This window comes from Pantherophis guttatus, chromosome 7 (assembly GCF_059756535.1).
Source record: "Pantherophis guttatus breed Tessera chromosome 7, ASM5975653v1, whole genome shotgun sequence".
Classification (NCBI taxonomy): domain Eukaryota; kingdom Metazoa; phylum Chordata; class Lepidosauria; order Squamata; family Colubridae; genus Pantherophis; species Pantherophis guttatus.
In genome coordinates, this window is record NC_142069.1 from 73,039,420 (window position 1) to 73,050,756 (window position 11,337).

Sequence of the window (11,337 nt, forward strand, 5' to 3'; positions counted from 1 at the left end):
CAATAACAATTTCCTAACAGTCTGCATAGTGGCTCTTACAATCCTTACATTGTTTGTAAGGATTATACATTTTCCCCTTCTTTGATTACTGGGTTTTTTGGTTTGTTTAAAATGTTTTGTTCCTTTGTGTGCTACTGTGATGCCAAGTGGTTGTAGTTGTTCAGTGGTTATCTTGGAGATTGTATAGGCAGTCTGTTTCCTCTTTTGGCATTCTAGTTTAATACTGTTTGTGTTCTTCAGAATGCTGTTTAGGGAAACTGCATAAGAACATTGTACAGATGAGTAGAAACATACTGCAATAACTTGATTCCCAAAAAGAGAAAACTCCCTAATAAAACCATCCAAATAAAATAAGATATGATCCTATGACCATGATGCAAAGTTAGTGAAGCAATCCCACATCAGTGGAAGAAATGAGGATTTTCTCTTGTTTCCCCACATATTGCGAGGTCATGTGAGGGGATATTGCTTTCATTTTTGAAAAGCCTCTTTTACGATTATAATAAAAATTTTCCATGTGTTTTTCATGTTCCCCAAATGGTGGACAAACGTATTGTCAGTTTCTATAATAGTTCTTGCAGGGAATTCCAGGAGCTGCAAAAAGTGGCCTTACAATTACAGGCTGTGTTTATGTATAAAATACAATATACCTGACAAATAATTCAAAATTAAAAAATGAAGGAGAAGCCAACCTCATTTTAGAGGCACTACCTAGATTAGTAAATCTTAATCTACTTTTTATTTACATACATTTTTATTTTTATTTTATGATTTATCAAGTCCATTCAGAGAGTGGTAAGGACAGCCAAGATGATTATAGGAAGCTCATTTCCTGTTATTCAGGATACCACAGTGGTGCAGTGTTATTCACGATCGGCCACGGTGGCACAGTAGTTAGAGTGCAGTACTGCAGGCTATTTCTGCTGCCTGCTGGTTGCCTGCAATTTGGCAGTTCAAATCTCACCAGGCTCATGGCTGACTCAGCCTTCTGTCTCTCTGAGGTGGGTAAAATGAGGACCCAAATTGTCGGGGGCAATAGCTGACTCTGTAAACCACTTAGAGAGGGCTGTAAAGCACTGTAAAGCGGTATATAAGTCTAAGCGCTATTGCGATTGCTATACTGCTTATAAGCGCTGTATGCTTAGAGCTCAAAGCATTGTTAGAGACCCCACATACCCATTTAAATGGTCTGTTTGTGTTGCTCCCCTCCGGGAGGAGGTTTCAAAGTATTTCTAGCAGGACTACCAGATTCTGTAACAGCTTTGTTCCCTATACCATCCATCTGGTAAACTCGCAAGATTCGTTTTTCTTGCCATGTACATGTATATATCCGAACTAGACCGTGTTGTTTCTCTGTGTCATATAATATATGTGGGTATATACATAATTTTGTATTTATTTATTTGTTTATTTTGTCATGTTTAGGTACTGTATATTGGAGCTGGAGACCCTTTGAGAGCTGTATGCAACGGAATTTTATTTTAACGTATGCCAAATAGTGTACATTCAAAGTGACAATAAAGTTAATCTAAGTCTAAGTCTCTATTTCCACCTCCAGTCCTTTCTCTCACTTCCCATGCAGTATTATTGCCTTTGCCAGCTAAAATATCATCCTACCTTATTTGGAAAGAGGAAGAGTGGAAAGAAAATAAATAAAAACCATTTTTTCCGGTTGTTCCACTTTCGCTGTACTCCTTTCTGTGAAATCTGCATGCATTTTAATTAAATTGCCTTGGCCTTGCAACACATGTCTGGATTATATGAGAGAGAGAGGGGGGGGGGAGAGAGAGAGAGACATGTGAGGTAGAGGCGGTAAAGGAATTTAGTGTTTTTCTCCCAAATTCCTAACACTTTAATTAATTTTCAGAGGTGTTTACTGAGTCTGGGGGTGGGGGGGAGAAATAATCACAGATGGAAGAATGTTTCTATAAATAGCACATTAAAATAGTTACACATTATTTCTTGTTAATTCAGGAGGCTAAATATGTATACTGGCATTCCATTTTCCTCCCTACACATCGAACTCAAAAAGTAGTTCTTTAGTTTTTATTTGAAGATACAGAAAATAACAGCAATAGAAGTAACAGGGCTGGAACCTCTCCTCAGGGCCAAATAATACATACAGGTAGTCCTCAGATTCCGACCACAGTTGAGCCCAAAATTTATGTTGTTGAGAAACTTGTTAAGTGAGTTTTTGTCCTATTTTACGACTTTTCTTGCCACATTTGTTAAGTGACTCACTGCAATTGTTAAATTAGTAACCTAGTTGTTAAGTGATCTGGTTTTTCCATTCACTTTGCTTGTCAGAAAGTCGCCAAAGGGATCACATGACTCTGAAACCCTGCAACCGTCATTCACATGAGTCAATTGCCAATCAGCTAAATGTAAATGACATGACCACGGGGATGCTACAATGGTCATAAATGTGAAAAATGGTCATAAGTCACTTCAAAGAGTCACTAAACGAACTTGTAAGTCGAGGACTACCTGTATTTTCTGTAAAGAGCTGTGGGGGAAAAAAGTGGTTACAATTTGTTTTTAATGTGGTCTTTATTGAGGTAAAGGTTCCCCCCACACATGTGCCAGTCGTTTCCGACTCTGGGGGGTGGTGCTCATCTCCGTTTCAAAGCCGAAGAGCCTGCGTTGTCCGAAGACGTCTCCGTGGTCATGTGGCCGGCATGACTAAACACCAAAGGCACATGGAACGCTGTTACCTTCCCACCAAAGGTGGTCCCTATTTTCCTACTTGCATTTTTTACGTGCTTTCGAACTGCTAGTTGGCAGAAGCTGGGACAAGTCATGGGAGCTAACCCCGTTATGCGACACTAGGGATTCGAATAACTGAACTGCCGACCTTTCGATCGACAAGCTCAGCATCTTAGCCACTGAGCCACTGCATCACTTCTGGTCTTTATTAGGTGGCTCTGATTTGTCTCAATGGGATGCTCCATGCTGCCTAGACAAGACATTCTGGCTCATCTCAGTGTCCATCAACATTCATGAAAGCCAAGGAAAGTTTTATGCTGAAGTTTTGCTTGTGCTAAAGCTTCTTTGAACAGTTCCAGTAGTTAACCAATGGTCAGATTAAGCATACCTTTGAGGGAGAAGTTTTGCTTTTACTCTTCAAGGTGAAAAAGTCACGTGGTATCTTCAGTGGATTGCTTCGCTTGAACTGTTGGCAAAGGGAAGAATTCCACATCCCTTAAATTTAATCAAGTAAATTTAAAATTAATAATTTTAATAAAGATAAAAAGAGACAGTAGTGCTGTAATTAACAAGTATGGTACCAGGTCTGGATAATCCAAAGAAGAAGTTGAGCTATAAAACTAAGCATATCTATGATTCTATTTCTTGTTTTTAATCCACATCAATAAACCAAGACGTAGAATACTTTTTGTAATGTGAATAAACCAGGTAGATGGTTAGCTTATTTGTTAAGGAAAAAACAAAAGCTACGTACCATAGAAAAAATAGAATATAAAGGTAAAGGGGTATATCAACAAAATATGATTAAAAAAGCTTTTTTAGAATTTTATACAAAGTTATATGCTAGTGATACAATTCAAGGTAAAGACATAGATAGATATTTACAGGAAGAGAATATTTCTGTAATTACACCAGAACAAAGGGAAGGACTGAACCAACCAATAACTTCGGAGGAAATTATTTTAGCAATTAAACAGTTAAAAGGGGGTAAAGCTCCAGGCACAGATGGACTGACAGCTGTTTATTATAAAAATTTGCAGTTAGAAATGGTAGAACCGCTTAAGGAACTATTTAGTAAGATTCAAGCTGGAGGAGATGTACCCCCATCATGGAGAACAGCTTTTATTTCATTGATTCTAAAGGAGGATCAAGATTGTAGTCAACCTAAAAATTATAGGCCAATATCGCTTTTAAATACTGATTATAAGATTTTTGCTAAAATATTAGCAAATAGGTTATGATAGGTATGCAACAAAATATTCATAATGATCAATCTGGATTTATAAATTGGAGACAAATGAAAAGTAATATAAGACAAATTGTAATTTTATTGGAATATTTGGAAAGAAACAACCAAGTCCCTGCAGCACTTATTTTTTTGGACACGGAGAAGGCATTTGATCGATTGAATTGGCAATTTTTACTGAAAATAATAGAAAAGATGCAGTTTGGAGAGTACTTTACACAATCTATTAGGGAAATATATCAGAGACAAACAGCACAAATAATAATTAATGGTGGTTTAACAGAAACTTTTAAAATTGAAAAAGGAACAAGACAGAGGTGCCCTTTATCACCATTATTGTTTATTTTAACTTTGGAACTTTTACTGAATAAAATACAAGGGTCAAATAAAATAAAGGGAATTAAAATTAGACATCATGATTATAGATTAAGAGCATTCGCAGATGACTTGGTTGTTACTTTAACTCAACCAGTACAATCAGTTACAGGTTTAATGGATATAATTAGCCAATATGGACAAATGTCTGGATTTAAAATAAACAAACAAAAAACAAAGATAATAACTAAAAATATGATGGTAAAGCAAAAAGAAGAATTAGAAAGATTAACAGGATTTGAAATAGTAAAAAAGGTTAAATACTTAGGGGTATATATCACAGCCTCAAATGTAAAATTATATAAAAATAATTATGAGTTGTTATGGTAAAAAATACAGAAAGAAATGGAGAATTGGGGAAAATTGAATATTGAAGGATATGATTTGTTATATGGTTGGCATGCTTACTTATTATATGATGATAAAGTGGATAAGACTTTTAAAAGCCATATATTAAGGAATGCCTTGTTACGAGTTTGGAAAAAGTATCAATATAAGTTAAATTAAAAGGGTACCTATTTGGGCAATACCCAGACATACGATAGAGAATATAAGAATAGAACAAAAGCAAGAGGTGATTACTTATAAAGAGCTTCTTAAAATGGAAAGGGGTACATTGCAGTTAAAGTCTTTAAATGCATTAAAAGAAGAAAGGATAATTCAAACTTGGTTTCAGTATGGACAGTTGCAAGCTAGATGGATCAGAGAATTGGTATCATGCAGAACAGGAAAATTTGGTATAGCAAATTAGAGATCAAGGCCAAATGCATATAAAAAGATTATATAATATAGTGATAGAAATAGATTCAGAAACGGAATTAGTTAAGGATTGCATGATAAAATGGGCACAAAATGTTCAGGAACCAATAATGTTGGAAACTTTGGAAAAAATATGGGATAGAAATGTGAAATTTACACAAGCACAAAATTTAAGAGAAAATTTTTATAAAATGTTTTATAGATGGCATTTGGATCCTAAAAGGTTAGCTTGTATGTATCCGAATTTGCAATCTAAGTGTTGGAGATGTGATTGTGATGATGCTACTTATTATCATATATGGTGGACTTGTAAAAAAGTTAAAGCATTTTGGATTAAAATATGGTGGATTATCCAAAATATCCTTAAAAAGAAGATCAGTTTTACTCCACAGTTGTTTTTGCTGGGTATAATCACAGATTGTATGGTTATAGAGACTTAATTGATCTTAAATTTAATAACTGCAGCTAGACTCTTGGTGGCGCAATATTGGAAGAAGGAAGATTTGCCTACTATTGAAGAATGGACATTAAAAGTAACGAATTTAGCAGAAATGGCGAAAATTTTAGCTTATTTGAAAGATCACTCACAAGAAAGATATATATCGGAATGGAGAAGATGGATCGATTATATTCAAAACAAATATCGGACTAAAAAGTATCAAATAGCTTATGAATGAATAGAAAAATCAAGAGTATTTATATTTAGTTAAGTAAAAGAGGAGTTAAAGTCTCAAGGGGGGATAGGAATCCATAGATAGTTAGACTAGTTTAGTATATGATTGTCAATTATTATACCCTGTATTTTTTTCTGGGAAGTTCGGGGGGGGGGTAGGGGGGATAAAGAAGGGAGGGGGCGAGGGGGAAATATTTGTAAAAAAAAATTCTTTTTGTAAAACTTTTTAATAAAAAATAAAATAAAATAAACCAAGACGTAGGTTGAGCTAAGAGCCAGCAACTGGCCCAAAGACACTCAGCAGGTTTCTGTGGCTTAGGATGGACAGAACCTGGGACTCCCTGATGGCATTCCAAGTCCTTAACCGGTGTCACAACATTGACTCAAAAGAATAAACACAAGACATTTTCACACCCTTACATATCAGATAAGTGCAAAAGCTTCTTAACCAGGGGTGAAATGCTCCCTGTTCGGACCGGTTCGGAGAACCAGTAGCGATGGCGGTGCGAGGCTCCGCCCACCCACCCGCCCGGTCATCATTACTTCCTGGTTTTCTGGTTACTGGTTACTTCCTGGTTACTTCCAGGAAGTAACCTGTTTTTTACCCTCTGCACATGCACGGAAGGGTTTGCGCATGCGCAGAGGGTCCAAGCACGTGCGTGCACTTCCGAACTGGTTGGGAAGGTAAGTAGATTTCACCCCTGTTATTAACCATATAAAAGCTCTTGATTTTTCTCCTATCAAAATGAATGAGAATGGGAAAGCAGAATTATAATTTGACCTTATGCTATAATACATACAATAGAAACTCATACAATATTCACATGAGGATTTATATACTATAGAGATGAAACCTCTGTTCATTTGGTACAATGAGAATGTTGACAGTTACTTCTTCTTCTTGCATCACTGCATCTACCAACTCTGATTTTTCCTTCTCTACTTGTTGGCTTAATATTTGAAATGAAACTCTTTCTATGCTTTGATTAAAGTATTTGGTTGGCCTTTGTTAGCAGACAATGTGCTAGAATAGATTATCTTTGACAAAGGATGGAAAAGAATTTCACGTCAGTTTCCATTGAACTTTGATGTGGTTATTTAGTTCCCAGTGGACTTCAGAATGACGTGAAGTCTGGCATACATTACATTTTTTACTGATCAAAAGTAAGCTACAATCAGTTCTGAAAAAAAGTGCTTCTGAAAGTTATGTACAGAAATTGTTAAATTTTAAAAGAGCCTACACTAGGGGAAATTGTATTTAAAATACCTCCATCAGCAAAATGTATGTGTCAATGAATAAAAGAAAGATGTATGGGAAATTTACATTAACAATTAGATTTTTCCCCCCTGTCAGATTGGAAGGCTGCTGCATTAATTCAGATAGTTAAGAGTTTTACCAATTCTCACGCACAAACATTTAATCTGATCCAGCCAACTTGATTTTCACATTTTTGGGGAATTGTGTGTCTTTTTTAAGTACATAGATGCATACTTTTAAAAAACAAAAACATGTTTCTTTGAAGGAAGTTTGAGAACAATTTTCTCAAGGTTCTCATTGCAGTAAATTGCTACATGCTACATGTTTATTAAACATCTTTTCATTATTTTAGCAAGAATGAGATTTCTAGTCGTATCTCTCTGTTGAGACAAATTGGTGCATTGCATTTGGAATTGACAAGAATAAGCAACTGAACAGCTCATGTTAGGTAAGTTTAATTTTTTTAAATTTGTTATCCATTTTCAGAGACACAGAATATTAAAAGAAAAGCAGAACAATCACAGGAAATTATTTTAACAATAACAAGTCTGATTAAAGTCTAGTCAAATACACTAATAAAATCATTATGTTCAATTAGAAACTGTCAGCTGGTGGCGGTTTTGGTAGAACGCTGATAATTTATTCCTCTCTCCAATTGTTCATTAAAAATTCATTGAGATAAGAAGAATCAGGCCCACAAGCAGCAACATTAATGGATGATATACAGCACAAAGCAAAATGCCTTGGTGCAGAGAAAGGAATGCTATAGGAAATAATCAAAAAGCAAACATCATATTTCATGTGCTTTTGTGTGAAAATTTTATTTTTAATAGCATGGTTTGTGGCTGTAAAGTACAGGACTGGACTAAAACGGTGAAATCCATTTTTTTTTATTACCGGTTCTGTGGGCGTGGCTTGGTGGGCATGGTGTGATGTGGCTTGGTGGGTGTGGCTTGGTGGGTGTGGCAGGGGAAGGATACTGCAAAATCCCATTCCCACCCCACTCCAGGGGAAGGATACTACCAGTTCTGTGGGCGCGGCTTGGTGGGCGTCATGTGGCTTGGTCGGTGTGGCTTGGTGGGTATGGCAGGGGAAGGATACTGCAAAATCCCATTCCCACCCCACTCCAGGGGAAGGATACTGCAAAATCCCCATTCCCACCCCACTCCGGGAAAGGATACTGCAAAATCCCCATTCCCACCCCACTCCAGGGGAAGGATACTACTGGTTCTGTGGGCGTGGCTTGGTGGGCATGGCTTGGTGGGTGTGGCAGGGGAAGGATACTGCAAAATCCCCATTCTCTCCCCACTCCTGGGGAAAGGATATTGCAAAATCTCCATTCCCACCCCACTCTGGGGCCAGCCAGAGGTGGTATTTGCCGGTTCTCCAAACTGCTCAAAATTTCCACTACCGGTTCTCTAGAACCTGTCAGAACCTGCTGGATTTCACTCCTGGAATAAAAGTACCTTTCTGGTTTTGGGGTTTCGGTAGTCCTACAGCAACAACATTGGAAATTAGGAAACATGAATCAACACTGATCTGCACTGACTACCATTTGAACTCCTCCCCAGTATTTAGGGAGGGCATAAGGGAGGAATTAATGATGAGTGATTTGTCCATAGCATCTTTCAGCAGGAGGTAATATTCGAAAATAAAAAGAATCCATTGCTGACAGGAGCATCATGGGGAAAGCCTAAAATAGGAGATACTGCCTAGAGTTATGTTTCCTTGGAAGAGGAACAATGAAGATCGGCTTGCCTCCAGAAGTTGTGACTGCTCCATCACTGGACGCTTTTAAGAAGAGATTGGTCAGCCACTTGTCCAGAATTTTATAGTGTCTCCTGCTCAAACAGGGGGGTTGAACTAGAAGACCTCCAAAGTTCTTTCCAACTCTGTTTTACAGTTACTGTTAGATTGTAATAAACCATGTTTGTCTGTTGAAAAAGCCATTGCTTTTGGTACATATGTAATACTAAGAACAAATCGTGATTTACAGGGCCAAATGGCTGGATTTACACATCACACCAGGTCCAAACAGAAAACTGGCTAGACACTTTTTGTTTCTCTCTTTCTCCCTCCTTCCCTCCCTCCTTCCCCCCTCTCTCTCACTAACCTACCACATCTTTTCTACTTATTTATTGAGTTTCTCAGCCTAGGAAGGTTAAGTGATTGTGAAACCTTCTGTAGATAATACAGAGCACGATGGGCTAAATATCCCTTAAAAACACCTTCCTAGTTCTCAGATTTCTACTTGCATAATGGAATATTCATCAGTGTCAATGGCTTTAAAGGAATGATGTTCCACAATGTCTAAGAATAATGGGTTTACCCAAAATCTTTCTCTTTATTTCTAGGAGTTGTTGTTTTCATTTTACAAGAAGCCTCCATTTAACATATTCCCGTTTATCCTTAAAGATGGAATATAATGGAACAAATTGCAATCGGGCCATTCCACTGAAGTAACAGACAAGTGCTTTATGTGTAATGATGTCATTATGCAAATAACATAACTTATTATGTAATACATGTAATACATGTAATACATAATGGATATTTATGAAGGTTGGAAGCTTCCTTCCACCAAAATAACAAAAGTTCAATGTAAAAACAAGTTTAAAATGAAAAAAAAATTGATGTTGCTGTTCTTCCTCTAGGTGTTTTCTTTAAACAATTATTTGTAGGTCTACTTTAACTATCATATTTTGAAACAAGAATGACAAATTCTTGTTTCCAAATATGATACCTAAAATATCTTCAAAATAAAATGCATTGCTTACAATATGCGTCAATTGGAATGAAACAACCATTCCAACCCCAAAACAATTTGAGATCAATATTTTAGTCTTGCTTTCTGGTCTTCTTTTGTTCCAAATGCAATGTTTTGTGCTTTAATATGAAATCAAGAGTCCTCTTCAGAGTCCAAAGAAGAAGAGTTCTTTTTGTAGGAGTTGAGTGGAGTTAGGAAGCTTTTCAACATCTCTGAATTCATCTGCAAAATAATGGCAAGGACTCTTAAAATGTAATTCAGTAAAGTAGGCTCCTTTTTCTCCCACTCTCTCACTCAAACATATAAATGAGGCCTATGTTGTAACTGTTATTGTAAGTCCTGTAACAATATTTATACCATCAACTTTATATTGAAAACCCTTCAAAAACAAAAAGACCTTTCATAGCACATGCTGGAGGCAATGAGAAAAGTATGCTTAATAGAATGGTTTCTTAGAGAATCTTATCTACAGGAGTTCTTACACATAGTGTTAGATATTCTTGTAAGAATCAGTGGTATACTAGGTATACTTTACACAGCACTTTTAATGGACAATAACTTTGGTACAGGTACTTGGTACAGTTAATGTAAGTTAATACAAATATAATAGAAAAGAGATTGTCTCCCCACATTCAGGCTCTACTTTTAAGGCTGGTGTAGATTAGCTGAGATACAGGAAAAAGTCTTTGTGATGATTTCTCAGCATAGAATTGCTCTTTATTGCACATTTTCCTAACCATTTGATCCTGTGTTTAAAACACTATAGTTCCACAATATGCATCAATTGCGGTTGTGCAACTGAACAGAGAAATGCAACCCCATACACAGTTAAAAATAGAACAACCCAGATATAGGTGGCCCTAATACCTACAGCCTACAGGAGGGGAGATACATGTTTCTCAACCATGCCTGTATAGTGTCCAAGTTCTGGGACAGAACAAAATCTCACTTGTCCAGTTTTGGTCATTATCAGCATACTAATGATATTGAACTCCAATGGATAACTTTATCCACTGTTTTCTTACAAATGTTGAATAGGAGGGGAGAGAACATCAAGCCCTGTGACAAAAGAGGGGTTTAGTGACTCTGCCCTCCCAACTTAATCTAGAATTGATCCTGAAGGAAAGAAAAGAATCAATTGTCAACCCTGGAACTGGTCCAGAGTTGGCCAAGAAACAAATTGATGGATGTATCATCTCCATTCCAGTTCCACCACAGATCATTTACAAGCATGACCAGGGTTGTCTTCATCCTGGGCTGCAATTTGACTGAAATAGATCTAGATCAGAGGTGTCAAACTCGTGTTGTCATGGCGGCTTCACATGATATATCGTGACTTTTTTCCCCTTTACTAAACCGGGCGTGGCCAGCACATGACGCATCTGGCCACAGGCCACAAGTTTGACAGCCCTGATCTAAATAATCTGCTTACTTTAAATCTCAGTAGCTACAGTTCCAACACCTTTTCAAGAATGGAATGTTAGTTATATAAAATCACTGGTTCTCAAAATGGCCTCTTGAGGTGGGGTGAATTACTACCTTGTCCCAGGCTG